Source organism: Tamandua tetradactyla, chromosome 23, assembly GCF_023851605.1.
Source record: "Tamandua tetradactyla isolate mTamTet1 chromosome 23, mTamTet1.pri, whole genome shotgun sequence".
Lineage (NCBI taxonomy): Eukaryota > Metazoa > Chordata > Mammalia > Pilosa > Myrmecophagidae > Tamandua > Tamandua tetradactyla.
The window spans coordinates 10754021-10771198 of NC_135349.1; the positions used below are offsets into that span (position 1 = coordinate 10754021).

The window sequence follows — 17178 nt, forward strand, 5'->3', positions numbered from 1 at the left end:
AAACATCTTCTTGTTTTATTGTATTCTGTTTCTCCGTTTTTGTTACATGGGCTGGGGCCGGGAATCGAACCGAGGTCCTCCGGCATAGCAGGCAAGCACTTTGCCCGCTGAGCCACCGCGGCCCCCCTCTTTTTCCAGTTTTTTGAACACCCAAATCCTGATAGTCTTTAATACAGATTCTTTCCTATCTGCTCCAGACCTGTTTTTTTTTTTCCATTAGAGAAGTTGTAGGTTTACAGGAAAGTCATGCAGAAATTACAGGTACAAGTGGCCAGTTCTCATCAAGGGCTGACTAGGCCACCTCCCCCAGGTGTCCCCCATGCCTGCTGTGGAGTGCCAGGTTCTTGACCTGCAGATATCCCCCTCTGCCTTTGGCAGAATGGCTAGGGATGAGGATGAGATCCTTGCATCTTGGTGGCGTAGCCACAGGAGCGCAAGACAGTGAGAAGAAAACTACAGTGCACAGAGACTCCCTCGCTCCAGGAAGAGTTGATGGGGACCCAGGGACTGGAGACCATCCCCCAGGCCTTCCACTGCTTCCGACCTCCGGTGCCACCCCATGTTCTTTGGCTTTCTTTCCTCTTGCCTTCTTCCCTCTCTCTCTCCTCTTCGCTGCTTGTACTTGGCACTCAGGGCATAGGCAGCTTAGCAGGAGCTAAGACAGTGCCTAGGCAAGGGGCCTCAGTGCCCAGCGCAGCATGCAGCTTGGATGCTCAGGTGACGAAGCTGAACACTGCTGCCATGGGGACCAACTGACCCACTCCTCCAGGCCACTGGAGGCTGCTGCTCTGGCCAAACTGCAAGTGGCAATGGCTTTCAGGGCTGGCTGGGGACCCGGTCTCGGGGATCTGTTTCTCCAGATCCTGCAGCCACTGCAGACAGGATCCCCGAGCCACCTGCTCCTTGATGGCCTCACCGTGGCCTCCAAGTCCAAGGCCTCTTCTTCTTTTCCTGCATCTGCTGTCCACTCCTGGACTCCGATGTTCTCATAGCATTCTTCATTAGGGACTGCTCTGTAAAGCCCGGTTTGAGTGATGGCAAGCCCAGCCCCATGACAGTGGTGGCCCTGTTGGGGTTCACCACTGAATTGTAGCAGATATTCCGATGACAGCTGACACAGATGGGTTTGTCCTTGTTTGAATGGATCCTGCAAGATGCTGATGGGCTCTGGCCTGCACTGGTCCACCCTCACGGGAGGACTGGGCATCTCCTTGCACCACAATGTGGTTGCCATGGCAGTTATTTTCCCGCTTCAGGGTGACATCAGTGGTAAAGTCCTCAGTGACGTAATTGGAGACACGGTCAGCATTCTTCATCGGAGAGCCTTACGACTCATCCACCTCCAGGTTTCACCTACCCACTCAGTGGCACCCTGGAAGAGATGGACACCAGCATCCTTCACCCTCTTGGTGGTGAAGCTCGTCTTGGCTTGCAGGCAGGGCCTTTTCTGGCCAACGCTCCTGCTGTACAACAACAACAGGGTCCAAGGTCTGGACATGCTGGCCCTGTTGCAACCTGAGAGACCTCCTCCTGCCCAGCCCCAGGCAGCTGCAGCCCATGTCCACAGCCCTGCTGCAGCACGGCGTCGGGTGTAGTGGCTCCTTTTGGGGGCCTAGCTCTTCTCTGTGTGCCGGGATCTGCCTGCCTCCCAGTCTCTTCTCGTCTCCATCCATCCCCACCCCATCCCTTGAACTTGTTGACATGTGCAGCTTCCTGGGTTTGCTTCTGGCTAAAGTCCTGGCTCCTATGTCCCCTCCCCTCCTTCTGAGACTATTCAGGTAACTCTCCTGACCCTGACTCCCGAGCCCTGCCCTGATCAGCCAGTTTTGGCCCCAAGAGACCACCAGCCCAGCCCCCTAACGGAGGCAACCAGACAGATGCCAACCAGGACCCCTAGGCATGGGCTCGAGGACTTTGTCCTTCTGTCCACTGCTGCCACTGGTGTCTCAAATGGAGATAGAGATGGCCTGATTTTCAAGATGTGTGCCCTACATCTGGGGTGTGTGTGTGGGTTGGGGGAGAGAGTGTAGTTGGAGCTTTCAGGATTCTGACAAGCAAAGGGCCAAATCAAAGGCAATGGAATATTCAGTTCCCAGGCTACAGAGCCATGCCCAGGAAAGGAGGGGCTTGGCAAGCAGAGAAGCATGAAAGGAAAGAGGGAGCCCTGCATGGGCTAATCATCTGTGACTAAGGAAGCCAATGGCTGTTAGGTTGCATTAATGAAGATCTAGAGTTCAGAAAGAAGGAGGTGAGAGTCCTGGTTTTTTTGCCTGTCAGATCACACATGGACTGTTGAGTTAGGTTTTTGAAAGTTACACTCTGTGGGAGACATAGATAAGTTAGAACAGTAGTTCTCAATTCTGGCTGCATGCTGAACAGTGAGAATCTTTGGGAGAGTAACATAGCATGCATGCTTTTTAAAATTGCATTTATTTGTTTTGTGGAGGGGTGCATGGTCTGGGAATCAAACCCAAGTTTCCTGCATGGAAGGTGAGCATTCATATCACTGAACCACCATACTTTTTTTAAATGCAATTTTATTGAGATTTTATATATTGATTATATTAAACCATATAATCATCTAATAGCCATACTTTTAAAATATCTTCTTTAAACACAATTTTAGGCCTATAGGAATGTTGGGAAATAGCACAGAGAGGTCCCACTTCCCTTTATGTTAATAACTTCTTACATAATCGCAGTCTCATGCTCAACTCTAAGGTAACGTCGGTACCATGCTATTCACCAGACACTAACAGACCTTATTTGACTGTCACCACTTTTTCCACTGATATCCTTCTGTCCCAGGATTCTAACACAAGACCCCACATTGCATTTGGTTGTCATTTCTCCTTAACCTCTTTCAGTCTGTGCCAGTTCCTTAGTCTTTCCTGATCTTGATAGTTTTGAAGGTTAGCGGTCAATTATTTTGTAGAATGTTCCTCAATCTAGGGTTCTTCTTTCATGATTAGACAGAGGCTATGCAGTTTTGCAAGAAAACCACAGGCGCAAAGCTGTGTGTGTCTAAGTGTTTGACAGGAGAAAGCTCATGATGTTGCTATAGCTTATTATTGGTGATATCTGCTTTCATTGGTTGGTTAAAGTGGGCCAGCTTTCTCCGCTGTAAAGTTACTATTGTCCCCTTTATACTTAAAGTCTTGGAGGAGAGACTTAGAAACCATGCAAATATCCTGTTTCTCCCCCAACTTTCTCAGGCATCAGTATTTTCAAAAGCTCCTTAGGTGATTTCAATGTGCTGCCAAGAATGAGAAATGCCGAACGGCAGCAGATGGGATGGGGAGAAGCGGTGACAGGAGAATTGGCTGAAGGCTGGGAGAAGATAAGACACAGTGGACAACATGTCGGAAAATATATGAAGGGTTGTCGGATATGAGTGTTTGCTTGTCTGAGAGCTTCATAAGTACACACTGGAGAAACGAATGTCTTAAAGCTGCAAGTGGTTTCCTGGATCCCAGGAGCGGTAGGCGTGAGTTCCCAGTTCATCTTTTGGATGACTCTTCTTTTCTATCAGGGGATCAGTAAGTGTCCCTTTAATTACACTCAGGTCAGAGCAACACCCATCCATGGTTCCTGGGGGGAAACTGTGACGTCCCCTCTACCCTGGCCTAGAGTGATGTTTCAGGTGAGTGACTGTCTTGTTTCAAAATGTAAATTGCTCTTCCTTGTTACATCCAACTGTGAGGGGATGTTTCCTATCCCTGAAATCCCTGTGCTGGGTCCTGGGGACAGCCCCAGGAATGGAGCCATGGGGATCATGCCTCATCTTGCTTAGAGGTTGTTTTGAGAGTTGGTGGTAACCTTACAGTGTCTAGCACCTGGGAGGAACATGTCAGTGGTAGGATTCACTACTTGGCAGGGAGACTAATTTTCAGCTTTGGGCACGTTTTGGTTTGTTAATACTGCCAGAATGCAATATACCCGAGATGGGCTGGCTTTTATAAAGAGAATTTACCAAGTTATAAGCTTACAGTTCTAAGGCCATAAAAATGTCCAAACTCAGGCAACCAGAAAAAGATACCTTGACTCAAGAAAGTCTGATGTCTGTCACATGGGAAGGCATGTGGCTGGCATCTGCTGGTCCTTTATCCTGGTTACATCACTTGCAGCTTCTGATTCTAGTGGTTTCCTCTCTAAACATCTGCAGGCCTTCACTTAGCTCCTCTGGGACACAGCTCTGGGTTCTGACTTGCTTAGCTTCTCATGGGAAGGCACGTGGCAATGTCTGCTGGGCTCTGCATCTCCAAACGCCCATGTTTAGACATCTGCTTTGTCTGTCGGCACTCCAGGCATCTCCAAATGCCTGCATCTCTCTTGGCTCTGCTGTGCTTTCTCCAGAATGTCTCCTCTTTTAGGACTCCAGTAAACAATCAAGACCCACCTTGAAGGGGCAGAGTTACTTCTCCATCTAATCAAAAAGGTCACACAAAATTTGGCGTGCCACATCTCCACGGAAACATTCCAAAGTTTCCTCCTAACAATATTGAATTAGGATTAAAAGAAATAAGGCTGCCCCCACAAGAGTGGATCAGAGTTGGTCCTTGTTCCTGGTTCCATTGCTGCCATCTTCTAATTCCAGTGGTTTCCTCTTTAAGCATCCATGGGCCTTCACTTAGTATCTGTGGGGCATAGTTTTTCTGGGGGTACATAGCTTCAAACTGGCATAAGGCCCAAACTGAAAACACCCTAAATAGCTCTGAGCAGCAACATGGGTACTGTGGCACAAAACTGTGGGACAAGAGAGCTAGGGAGGGCTGGCCTGAAGAAGCAAAGTTATTTTCTGATCACATGAAGCTTCCTAAAGCTGAGGCCACCTAATGACTCTTTGTTGAACATCTACTCTGTGCAAGAACCTTCTGTGTCTTTGGGCCCAGCAATTAGCAAGGAGGACTGGAGCCACTGAATAACCTTCTGGGAACCCACAGCTGGTTAGGGGCAGAGCAGAAATTAGAATTCAGATTTCATCATCCTAATTCAGTAGTGAGGAAATGTTCTTAATCAACATGGGTGGGGTTTTGCCTTTCCCCTGAAAGGAGGGCAAATTTCAATGTAATTGTCATGGAAAATGGCCAGTCTGCAGAAAACGAAAGATTGAGGTGGGGGGGTCTCTGGAAGAAGGCAAAGTACAAGTCTTTCCTCTCTCCCTGGGCCTCAGAGTTGCTGAACCAGCAGTTCCCCCAGAATAGTCTCCTACTTGGAGGATGAGGCTGGGAGTACAGCAGAAGGGATTTTGTGGGCAAGACGGCAGCCCCTTCCCAGGAGGAACTAGGAACATCTGGATTAGGGATCAGCAAACTACAACCCGAGGGCCAAAGAGAGCCAAATCCGCTTTGCAGTCTTTTTTTTTTTTGGAGTTTGTATTTTTTTTTTAATTGTTTCTTTCCTTTTTTTTTTTTTTTTTAACTTTCTTTATTGTATAGTATAACATATATACAAAGCGAAGAAACAAAAAAAAAATTTTTTTAAACAGTAGTTTTCAAAGCACACTTCAACAAGTGGTTACAGGACAGATCCCAGAGTTTGTCATGAGCTACCATACGTTCCTCTCAGATTTTTCCTTCTGGCTGCTACAGAATATAGGAGGTTAGAAGGCTTAAAATTTTTTTATCGTCGCAATCAACTTTTTTCCTTCTTTTTTTGTGAAAAGTAACATATATGCAAAAAAGCTACAAATTTCAAGGCACAGCACCACAATTAGTTGTAGAACATATTTCAGAGTTTGACATGGGTTACAATTCCACAATCGTAGGTTTTTACTTCTAGCTGCTCTAAAATACTGGAGACTAAAAGAGATATCAACTTAGTGTTTCAGCATTCGTATTCATTGTTAAGTCCTATCTTCTAAGTATAATTCCACCATCACCTTTGATCTCTCCATACCTCTCATTAGGGTTGTTTGGGCTATGGCAATTCTAAATTTTTGATATTGGAAGAGTCTGTCACTAATACGGGGTAGGGAGATGGAACTATCTGGTGGTCTGGAGAGGCTGGGCTAAGTTTCAGGACTTATCTGGACCAGGGATCCAGCACTTGAGGTTGTAGGTTTCTGGAAAGTTATTCTAGTGACTGTAACCCTTGTAGAATCTTATATATTGCCCTAGGTGTGTTTTAGGATTGCCTGGAATTGTTCTGGTTGGGGGTTGGCAGGTTATGATAGGTGGCAAGGTCTACCTGAAGCTTGCCTAAGAGCAACTTCCAGAGAGCCCTCTCCACTCTACTTGAACTCTTTCTGCCAATGATACTTTATTAATTGCACTTTTTCCCCCTTTTGGTCAGGATGGAATTGTTGATCCCACGGTGCCAGGTCTGGATTCATCCCTGGGAGTCCTCACCCACGTCGCCAGGGAGACTTTCACCCCTCAGTGTCTCCCACTTAGGGGAAGGGCAGTGATTTCACTTTCTGCTGGCCATTTTTGTACAGCCTGCAGAATGAAGATGGATTTTTGCATTTTTGAAGGGTATATATATATTCATTGTATATATATATATATGTATATATATATATATATATAAGAAAGTTCTTCTTACATGAACTAGAGCAAATATACATCGTTATTATAAGGTGTTAATAATAAGGTGGTATATGGGGAAATACAATTAATATAAACTCAGGTCTATAGTTAACAGTAGCGTTGTAATATTCTTTCATTAATTTTAATAAAGGCACTATACCAAAGCTGAATGCCAATAATAGGGGATACACGGAGTTGTGGGATTTCTTTCTTCAGAAGAAATGAAAATGTTCTCATATTGACTGTAGTGGGAATGGATAATTATGTGATTATACCAGGAGCCATTGACTGGACACTTAGAATGGATTGTATGGTGTATGAATACAATTGTTTAAGAAAAAACAAAACCAACCAATTCACCAACCAACAAGAATATGTGAGATAGAGATCACATGTGGCCTGCAAAATCGAAACTATTATTGATTTGGGCCTTTACAAAAAATGTGCTAAGGGTGGGCAACGGTGCTGCAGTGGCAGAGTTCTCGCCTGCCGTTCTGGAGACCCGGATTCGGTTCCCAGTGCCTGCCCGTGGGGGTAAGGGGGAGGAAGTGGGTGAACCCTGCTCTGGATTATTATCCTTTACTTTTCAGAATACTTTTGTCAGATCGTACAGGCTGACCTCTGTGCCATGGGGATTGAAGGGCTGGCTTACAGTGGAAAAAAGAGATTGGTACCCTCGCCTAAGAGACAGGTGTGGTCAGAAGGCAGGAGAGGAAGAAATAGAGACATTCACCCGAACCCACGAGCCCCTTAGGGTCATGCTAATGTCAGGGGAGCTCGGTCCCAGAATGGCATAGTGGGCTCCAAGTAAGGCTCATTTGGGGGGGTTAATGGAAGTGACTTGATCTTATTCGGGAAGGTCTAGATTTATGGTTTTTATGGACAACTGGTCAGAATTATTCAAAAAGGAAACTGAGTTGATAAATGAGGTGGTTGGTGGGCAAGGTCTCAGAGCAAAGTGTTGGCTGGCCTTGCAAGGTCCCGTTGGTTGCCCAAGCTCTGGTGAAGGGTGGGAACGTAGCTTTGTTCCAGAAATGAGGACTTGTTTTTTAATAGCAGGGATTCCCTTGTTCATTACGGAAATACACCTTAAATGTCAGAATAAAAGAAGAACTCAAATATAATGCTTTCTTCCATTTTCCCAAGAAAACCAAAAAGAAAGGTTTTTGTCAACTTATTAATATATAAACTTTTAGCAATGCTGGTGAAATAGCTATATGCCTACTTATTATTTTTGTTTATTGATTTAGCTGTATGCCCATATTTAAACTAGATGTTGTGTGTATATATATATATATATATATGATAATTTATCAATTTAGAAATACTAAGTTTTCCCTCTCTGATTTCGAGTCACTATTCATTCAAATTGTCCCCCAAATCTTTGACACCAATGTCTTTATCATCACCAATCTTCTTCTTATATAAAGTTCTATATTCTGGAATATTTTATACCTATATATAAGTAGAGGGAATAGTATATTGAGACTCCAGTTTCAATAATTATCAACTCCTGACCAGTTTTCTTTTCATTAGATCCCACTTACATCTACCCTTCCATATTATTATTTTTTTAAATTAATTTATTTATTAATTTAAAAAATTAAGAACAAACAAACAAACATTAACATATCATTCCGTTCCCTTCCATATTATCTTGAAGCAAATTTCAGGCATCATACTGTTGCATCTGTAAATCATTCAGTATGTACCAGAGTCCTTGTAGAATCATCTTTAGTTCCTTCCTTCCCTTTGTTCCCCAGGCCTAGGAAGATTGGGGTTGGGCATCTGAGGTTAGCTGTGGCCAATGACCTTTCCACTCAGGGTGTGGCTTTTGTCCCCTGGGAGTGGTCCTTGGCTGGATTCAGTGGCTGAGCAGTGTGCTGCTTTGAAACTGTATGTACCCCAGAAAAGCCATGTTCTTCTAATCCAATCTTGTGGGAGCAGACCTATTGTTGGGTGGGACCTTTTGATTAAGTTGTTCTGTGGAGATGCGACCCACCCAGTTTAAGGTAGGTCCTAATTCTTTTTGCTAGAGCCTTCTTTTTAAAAAAAAAAAAAAACACAAAACTTTTTTTAATGTATAGTATAACATATATACAAAACAAAGAAACAAAAAAGCAATAGTGTTCAAAGCACTCTTCAGCAAGTACTTGTAGGACAGATCCCAGAGTTTGTCATGGGCTACCATATGATTTTCATTACTGGAGCCCTCTTGAAGAGTGTAAGATACAGGAAACAGAGAGAAAGTTGAGCTGACACCGAGAGCAGAGAATTGAAACCAAGACACAGATGTTTGGAGATGCTAAGCTAAAAGATGAACCCCAGAGTTTGCCCTGGAGAAGCTAAATGAGGACCCACAGATGCCTGGAGAGAAAGCCATTTGAAACTGAAACCAGGAGAGAAGTACAGCAGACTTGCCACCTGCTTTCTCACGGGACAGAGGAACTGGATGCCAGTTGCCTTTCCTCCAAGAAGGTATCCTCTTGTTGATGCCTAATTTGCACATGTTCACGGCCTCAGAATCGTAATTTGTGATTTAATAAATCCCCTTTGCAAAAGCATTTCTTTTTTTTTTTTACTTTTACAAAATACGGAAAAAAAAATACAAAAATATTCATTTCTAGTATATTGCATTCCAGCAGCCTCGTGTGGATTTGTTTGAGCTTGAGGTTTTTGACGGCTAATGAGCTCAGGGAAAGGCAGGTCCCCATCAGGCTTAGCCACTTTCTGGGGTTCCACTCTGAGGTTGGAGGGCAAAGTCTGAGTTCCTTTGCCTTCTGGGCCTCCTTGTGCACACATCACTCTGGAAGGGCTTATGAAGAGGTCAAAGCAGGCTGCGGGTATCATTGGGCCCCACGCAGATCATCATCATAACGCCACCTTTTTTTTCCTTTCACTTTTTACAATGGAAAATTTCAAACTTCACAAAAATCGAAAGAATATACAATGAACCTGTAGGCACCTATTACCCAGCTTCAATAATAGTCAGTATTCTACTATTTATTTCATTCTTTTTCCATCCCCATTATTTTTCTTGGTATTATTTTAAAGCCAATCCCAGACAACTTATCACTTCAATGATAAATGCCTTGGTTTATTTCTCTAATACAGGTTTTATATATATATAAATTATATATATATATATTTTTCACATGGGCAGGCACTGGGAATCGTACCCAGGTCTCCGGCATGGCAGGTGAGGACCCTGCCTGCTGAGCCACTGTGGCCCACCCTCTAATAAGGGTTTTAAAAATGGTAATATAACCACAATATATTGACCACACCCATCACAATGCATGATAATTCTTTAGTATTGTCTAATAAGTAGTTGTGCTCCATTTCCCCATTTGAATCAAAAATGTCTTTTTACAGTTGATTCATTCCAGCGAGGCCCCAACAAGGTCCACTCAGAATACGTAGTTGCATTGCGTACTAAGTCTCCCCACTCGCCCTCCAAATATTTGATTGGCCTGGGTTACATATATTATATGAAATAGTATATCAAGAATATTGCTTTCCAATTACTCAGACATAAAAAGGAATGACGTTCTAATACAAGCTACAACATGAACGAAACTTGAGAACGTTATGTTCAACGAAAGACGCCAGACACAAGGAGAAGTATATGTTTCCAATTATAAGAAATATCTAGAATTAGCAAATTTATAGTGACAGAATATAGGTGAGCGGTGACCAGGAGGCTGAGGGGGAGGGGTAACGAGGAAGTCCTGCTTGAAGAGTACAGAGTTTTCTCTTCTGGGTGATGGAAGAGTTTTGGTAATGGATGGTGGTGATGGGAGCGCAACGTTGTAAATGTAATTAACAGCGCTGAAATATATACCTGACTGTGGTTAAAAGGGCAGATGTTAGGTTCTCTCTATGGTAAGAGAATAAAAATAAATCATAAAAAAATCTGTGGAACTGCACTACACGTAAGTAAGGACAATAGTAGTGCAATTATAAAAATGTGCTTTCATCAATCATAATAAATGTGTCATACTGATGCAAAGTGTTACTAATGAAGTGACATATGGAATCCTGTCTTTTATGCGTGATTCTTCTGAAAACCCACAACTTCTCTCTAAAAAGAGAAGTCACCCACACATGGATTAAGAAATTTCGGAGCTCAGGAAAGACTCAAAAGCCATTGCAAGTGTAAATGTTCTTATGATGCTTAAATGAACTTTAATCTTTCCAAGAAGCACAAGAAAAAAATAAATAAAAGAGTAAACTTTAAATGTCTACTGTTTTTCTAGTCTCTATTATTAATTTCTTCTCTAATCTTTATTAGTTCCTGCTTTTTACTTGCTTTGGGTTAATGTCCACTTCTCTTTCTGGTGTCTTTAGGTAGAAGGTTAGAATATTGATTTCAATTCTTTCTTCCTTGTCTTTATTTTTTGCATGCTGTATGGTGGGGGTCCCATTTCATTCTTTTTTCATGTGACTATCCTGTAATTGCAGCACCATTTGTTTTTTTCTTTAATGTAACCATTTACAGCTATAAATTCCCTACTGTGCACTGTTGCTGCAGTCCACAAGTTTTAGTATGTTGCCTCTTTGTTTTCATTCTCTCAAAGGCTGTTCTAAGTATTTCCCTTATGATTTCTTCTGTAATTTGTAGGTGATTTCCCTTATCTTTTTTTTTTATTAGAGAAGTTGCTCTTATCTTTCTTATGTCTGTAGTTATCGGTAGTGAGATCACCTTTTGTTCTTTATCAGTCTATCTAGGACTTTTATCAATTTTCTTAACCTTTCAAAAAACAACTTTTCCCGGGTTCTATTTCCAGTATGCCTGCCCATGAAAACAAACAAAAACAATCAAAAACTTTTGACTTTATTTATTTGCACTATCATTTGTCTTCTATTTTTTAAAACAATTTTGCTATTATCTTTAAAATTGCTTTATTTTTGCTTTCTTTGGTTTGATCTTACTTTTGTCTTTCAGGCTTTTAAAGATGGAAATTGAGTCACTGATTTTGGGTCCTTCTTTTTTCCAAATATAAACATTAAGAATGATAAACTTTCTTCTAAGCACGACTTTAGCTTTACCTCACAAATTTTGATATGTTGCATTTTCATCATAATCCAATTCAAATCGTATTAGTTAGGGTTCTCTAGAGAAACAAAATCAACAGGGAACACTCACAAATATAAAATGTATGACAGTGTCTCACGTGACCGCAGGAACGCAGAGTCCAAACTCTGCAGGGCAGGCTGTGAAGCCGACGATTCCGACGGAGGGTCTGGACGAACTCCACAGGAGAGGCTTGCCAGCCGAGACAGGAAGAGCCTCTCTCTTCTGAATCCTCCCTAAAAGGCTTCCAGTGATTAGATTAAACATCACTCGTGGCAGAAGATACCCACCTTGGCTGATTATAAATGGAATCAGCTGTAGATGCAGCTGACATGATCATGATCTAATTCTATGAAATGTCCTCATTGCAACAGACAGGCCAGCACTTGCCCAACCAGACAAACAGGTATCACCACTTGGCCAAGTTGACACATGAAGCTGGCCATGACAGTCCACCCCTTGTCAACTTGGCAGCTATATGTGTCACCTCAAGCCATACCTAATTTCTAAATAAAAGACATTAAAACACACATTTTTTTCTTTCACCTAACAATACTCAACTGTCCTGCATATAACTGGAAACATAGTAACTCTCTCCAGAATAGGGTGCAAGTCCATGGGTAATATTCATTATTAAACTTGATATCTTGCAACTAAAATAGTATAACAGGAACAAAACAACATCACAGTCCTCATTTCTGAAACTGATCACGTGGTCGTAGTTCATATTTATCACTACCTTCTTCCACTACCCATTCCATGTTCCCTTTACCCTCTGCAAGCACTTCAGCTGGCCGTGGTTCTTTGCCTGGTGGGGTGACCCAAACCTTCATTCCTGAAGTTTCAGACCCATTGGTATTCCTGTCTGGATTGGGTTGTTGCAGTTTGCCATTGATTTTAATCACAGGGCATGGTAGTACTAAAAGACACCCTAGGGGATCACCTATATTCCAAGAAAACTCTTCTTTACCTCCATTGTATAGTTGCAGTCCTATTTCCCCCGACAGTCAGAGTCAATCACCCCAGCCAATAATGCAATCCCCTTCTTGGCCTGTTGATCCAGGGGCATGAGTAGCCCAAAGCGACCAGGTGGCAGTCTTAGATTCCAGTTCAATGGAATCATTGTTGTTTCTCCTGGTGGAAGCACTCCCCCTTTGGGAACTAAATCCTGTAGACCAGCAGAGCTCAGGGTCGCAGGGACAGGAAGCAGAAATTTTCCTAGTGGATAACTAGAAATTTTCCTAGTAGTGTGTGGTGCCACTCTCATTTCCACCCCTTGTTCCTGGACCCATGGATCCTGGCTATGGGAGAAACAGCACCATACAGCGGACGCTGATTCAGAGCATACACAGCTTCCTGGAGAACATTACCCCAGCCTTTCAAGGTATTTCCACCTAGTTGGCACCGTAATTGAGTTTTCAAAAGGCCATTCCACCGTTCTATCAATCCAGCTGCTTCTAGATGATGGGGAACATGGTAAGACCAGAGAATTCTATGAGCATGTGCCCATTTCCACACTTCATTTGCTGTGAAGTGTGTTCCTTGATCCGAAGCAATGCTGTGTGGAATACCATGACAATGGATAAGGCATTCTGTAAGCCCACGGATGGTAGTTTTGGCAGAAGCATTGCGTGCAGGGAAAGAAAACCCATATCCAGAGTATGTGTCTATTCCAGTTAGAACAAATCACTGCCCCTTCCATGAAGGGAGTGGTCCAATGTCATCAACCTGCCACCATGTAGCTGGCTGGTCACCTCGGGGAATGATGTCATATTGGGGGCTGAGTGTGGGTCTCTGCTGCTGGCAGATTGGGCGCTCAGCATGGCTGTAGCCAAGTCAGCCTTGGTGAGTGGAAGTCCGTATTGCTGAGCCCATGCATAACCTCCATCCCTACCACCATGAACTCTTTGTTCATGAGCCCATTGAGCAATAACAGGAGTTGCTGGGGAAAGAGGCTGACTGGTATCCACTTGATTAATAAAACCTTCCTCTGCTGAAGTCACCCTCTGGTGCGCATTCACATGGGACACAAATATGTTCATGTTTTTAGCCCACTCAGAAAGGTCTATCCACATACTTCCTCCCCAGACCTCTTTGTTACCAGTTTTCCAATTATGGTCTTTCCAAGTCCCTGACCATCCAGCCAAACCATTAGCAACAGCCCATGAGTCAGTATACAAACACCTCTGGCCAGTTTTCCTTCCAAGCAAAATGAACAACCAGGTGCACTGCTCGAAGTTCTGCCCATTGGGAGGATTTACCTTCACCACCCTAGAAAGGGGTTGTAGTGCTGCAGCTGTCCACTTTTGGGTGAAACCTGCATATCGTGCTGAACCATCTGTAAACCAGGCCCAAGTTTTCTCTTCTTCAGTCAATTCACTGTAAGGAACTCCCCAAGAGGCCATAGCTCTGGTCTGGGAAAGAGAAGGTAATGTGGCAGGAGTGGAGACCATGGGCATTTGGGCCACTTCTTCATGTAACTTACTTGTGCCTTCAGGACCTGCTCTGACTCTATCTCATATATACCATTTCCATTTTACAATAGAGTGCTGCTGTGCACGCCCAACTCTATGGCTTGGTGGGTCAGACAACACCCAGCTTATGATAGGCAACTCAGGTCTCATGGTAACTTGGTGGCCCATGGTTAAGCATTCAGTCTCTACTAAGGCCCAGTAGCAGGCCAAAAGCTGTTTCTCAACAGGACAGTAGTTATCTGCAGCAGATGGTAAGGCTTTGCTCCAACATCCTAAGGGTCTGCTCTGTGATTCTCCTATAGGGGCCTGCCAAAGGCTCCAGACAGCATCTCTATTTGCCACTGACACTTCCAACAGAAAAATCTTTCTTAATTTCCCCTGTAATTTCTTCTTCGACCCATGGATTCTTTAGTAGTGTTGTTTAATTTCCATGTGTCTTCCTAGACATTTTAATTTAATTCTACTGTGGTCAGAGAACATATCCTTTCACATTTCAATCTCTTAAAATATATTGAACCATTATGCAAAAATATATATATAGATAGAGAGAGAGCCATTGGCCATCATCTGGTGTGTTCAGTGGCCATATTATATCTGTTTTGGGGGAAAATGTGTAGTTTTGCATTTGTTGGATATAGCGCTCTATGAAAGCATCAATTACATCAAGGTGATTTAGATTTAGATTCTTGGCTTCTGCTTTTCTTGTTTATTGCTCTTCTAGTTCTATCAATTATTGAGAAAGGAGTGTTAATTTCTCCAACTGTGATTGTGGATGTGTCTATTTCTCCTGTAATTCTGGCAATTTTTGCTTTATGTATCTTTAAGCCCTATTATTAGGTACATATTTAAAACCATTACATCTTTCTGATGAATCATTATGAAATGTCCCTCCTTATTTCTCATAATGCTGTTCATCTTGGAGTTTCCTTTATCTGATGTTAATATAGCCACTCTTGCTTCCTTATGTTTACTATTTGTATAGCAAATCTTTTCCTATCCATTTATTTTCTGCTTATCTGTGTCTTTATAGTTAAACACATCTCTTACAGACAGCATGTGGTTGGGTCTTGCTTCTCTGTTCCGTCTGATAATCTCTGCCTTTTAATTGGAATGTTTAGTCCTATGCAAAAAAGAGTTAACATAACAGGCCTGAGATCTATCATTAGAAGGCGTGCTTGCAAGATTAGCCTTTGGCTGGCGTCTGGGAACTTGGCTCTTGGAGTGTTCCCTGTTAACTGATAAGGATGGCTCACTGTGTTTTGACTGTTTATACAAACAATATGGTTTATACTGGAAGTCTGGAATTTGGAGAAACACTAGGCAGAAGGCACCCATGGGTCCAGCCTCTGATAAAAGTCAAGGGCACTGAGTCTCAAATGAGCTTCCGTGAACAGAAACCTCATGGCTGAAGGAAGCAGGAGTGGGTATATTAATATCAGATAAAGTAGACTCCAACACAAACAGCATTATTAGAAATAAGGGGGGGGGGACATTTCATAATGATCCATCATCCACTATGTACCCTTTCTATATCACTGTAATAAATCTTAGCCCTGAGTGCACCTACATGCTGGGCCCCAAAAGTCCATCTAATGAATCTCTGAAAATAGGAATAGTCTTGGGAGTTCTGATAGTTACATTTAATACAATTATTGATATGGTGAGTGCTGTGGCTTGCCAAAGCTACTGGAATGCAATTTACCAGAAAAGGGTTGGCTTTTACAAAGGGGATTTATAAAGTTACAAATTTACAGTTCTAAGAGCATGTAAATGTCCAAATGAAGGCATCAACAAGAGGATACCTTCACTGAAGAAAGGCTGATGGCATCCAGGGTTCCTCTGTCACGTGGGAAGGCGCATGGTGACATCTGCTGGTCTTTTTTTCCAAAATGTCCCTGAGCTTCTGGGGGTACTTGTTTGTTTCTCCCTGGGGTATTTTTGTCTTAAGTTCTCTCTCTCTCCATGAGCTTTCTTAAAGGACTCGAATAAAGGATTAAAACTCACCTTGAATCAGGTGGGTCACAACTCCATGGAAACGACCTAAACAAAAAGTTCCATCTAACAGTAGGTCTGTATCCACAGGAATGGATTCGACCATGGCTTTTCTGGGGTACATAACAATTTCAAGCCAGCACAGTTGGATTTAGGTTTACCATTTTGTTATTAGTCTTCTCTTGGCCCCATCTGTTTGTTTGTTTGTTTTTGCCTTTTGCTCCTTCTCTCCCACCTTCTTTTGGGTTAGTTGAATATTTGTTCTAGAATTTCATTTAAATGTATCTATTGGCCCTTTTGCGATACCTCTTTGAATTATGGTTTTCAGCGGTTGCTCTAGGGAATATGGTGTACATCATTAGATTTTCAAAGCCTGTTTACAGCTAGTATTTTACCATTTGAAATAAAATCTAAGATTTTCGCAACCATCTACCTCCATTTCCTCTCATCTTTTATGCTACAGTTCTTATATGTGTTACAACCTCCCTATATAATGAACACCACAGTACGATGTCTTTTATTTTGGCTTTTAACAGTCATATATTTTTAAATAAATTGCGAGGGAAAAAAAAAAGCTGGTTCTTTGTATATACCCACACATTTACCATTTCCTGTGTTCTGCATTCCTTCCCAAGAATCAAGACCTATGTCACAGCCAAGCAGCTCTTGGAGCCTTCACATTTGAATAGGACTCTCCATCTCACACTCACCATGTCAGCTATGCCCGTGACAACACAAGAGATTTTTACACAGAGCGGGGATCACAATGCCCATCTTACAGATGGGAAAATTGAGGCCCGGGGAGAGCAAATGACTTGCCTACTCAGCTAGTAAGTAGCAGAGCTGGAATCGGCATCTCTCAAACATTGCAAAATGGTCAGAACCGTGCGAGCTGTATCAATGGCTTATCCATTTAGAATCGTCACATTTCTGGAGACTCTGCCCAGAAGGAGATCCTTCCTTGTAAGGGGCCATTCTTTAGTTAGCAGCAGAAACTGGAGAGAAGGACCAGGACAGGGGAGGCAGAAATCACTAGGCACTTGTCAGAGTTTCTGGAAGAAATAATATGTCAAGAGGAGGAAAGAGTGAGATTTCTTGTGTGCTT

General features: G+C 42.8%; 1 pseudogene; it reads right to left on the minus strand.

Annotated features, from left to right (window-relative positions):
• Positions 1 to 383: 383 nt before the first annotated feature.
• LOC143666666 (OTU domain-containing protein 5 pseudogene) lies at positions 384 to 1316 on the minus strand (annotated as a pseudogene).
• Between the last annotated feature and the right edge of the window lie 15862 nt (positions 1317 to 17178).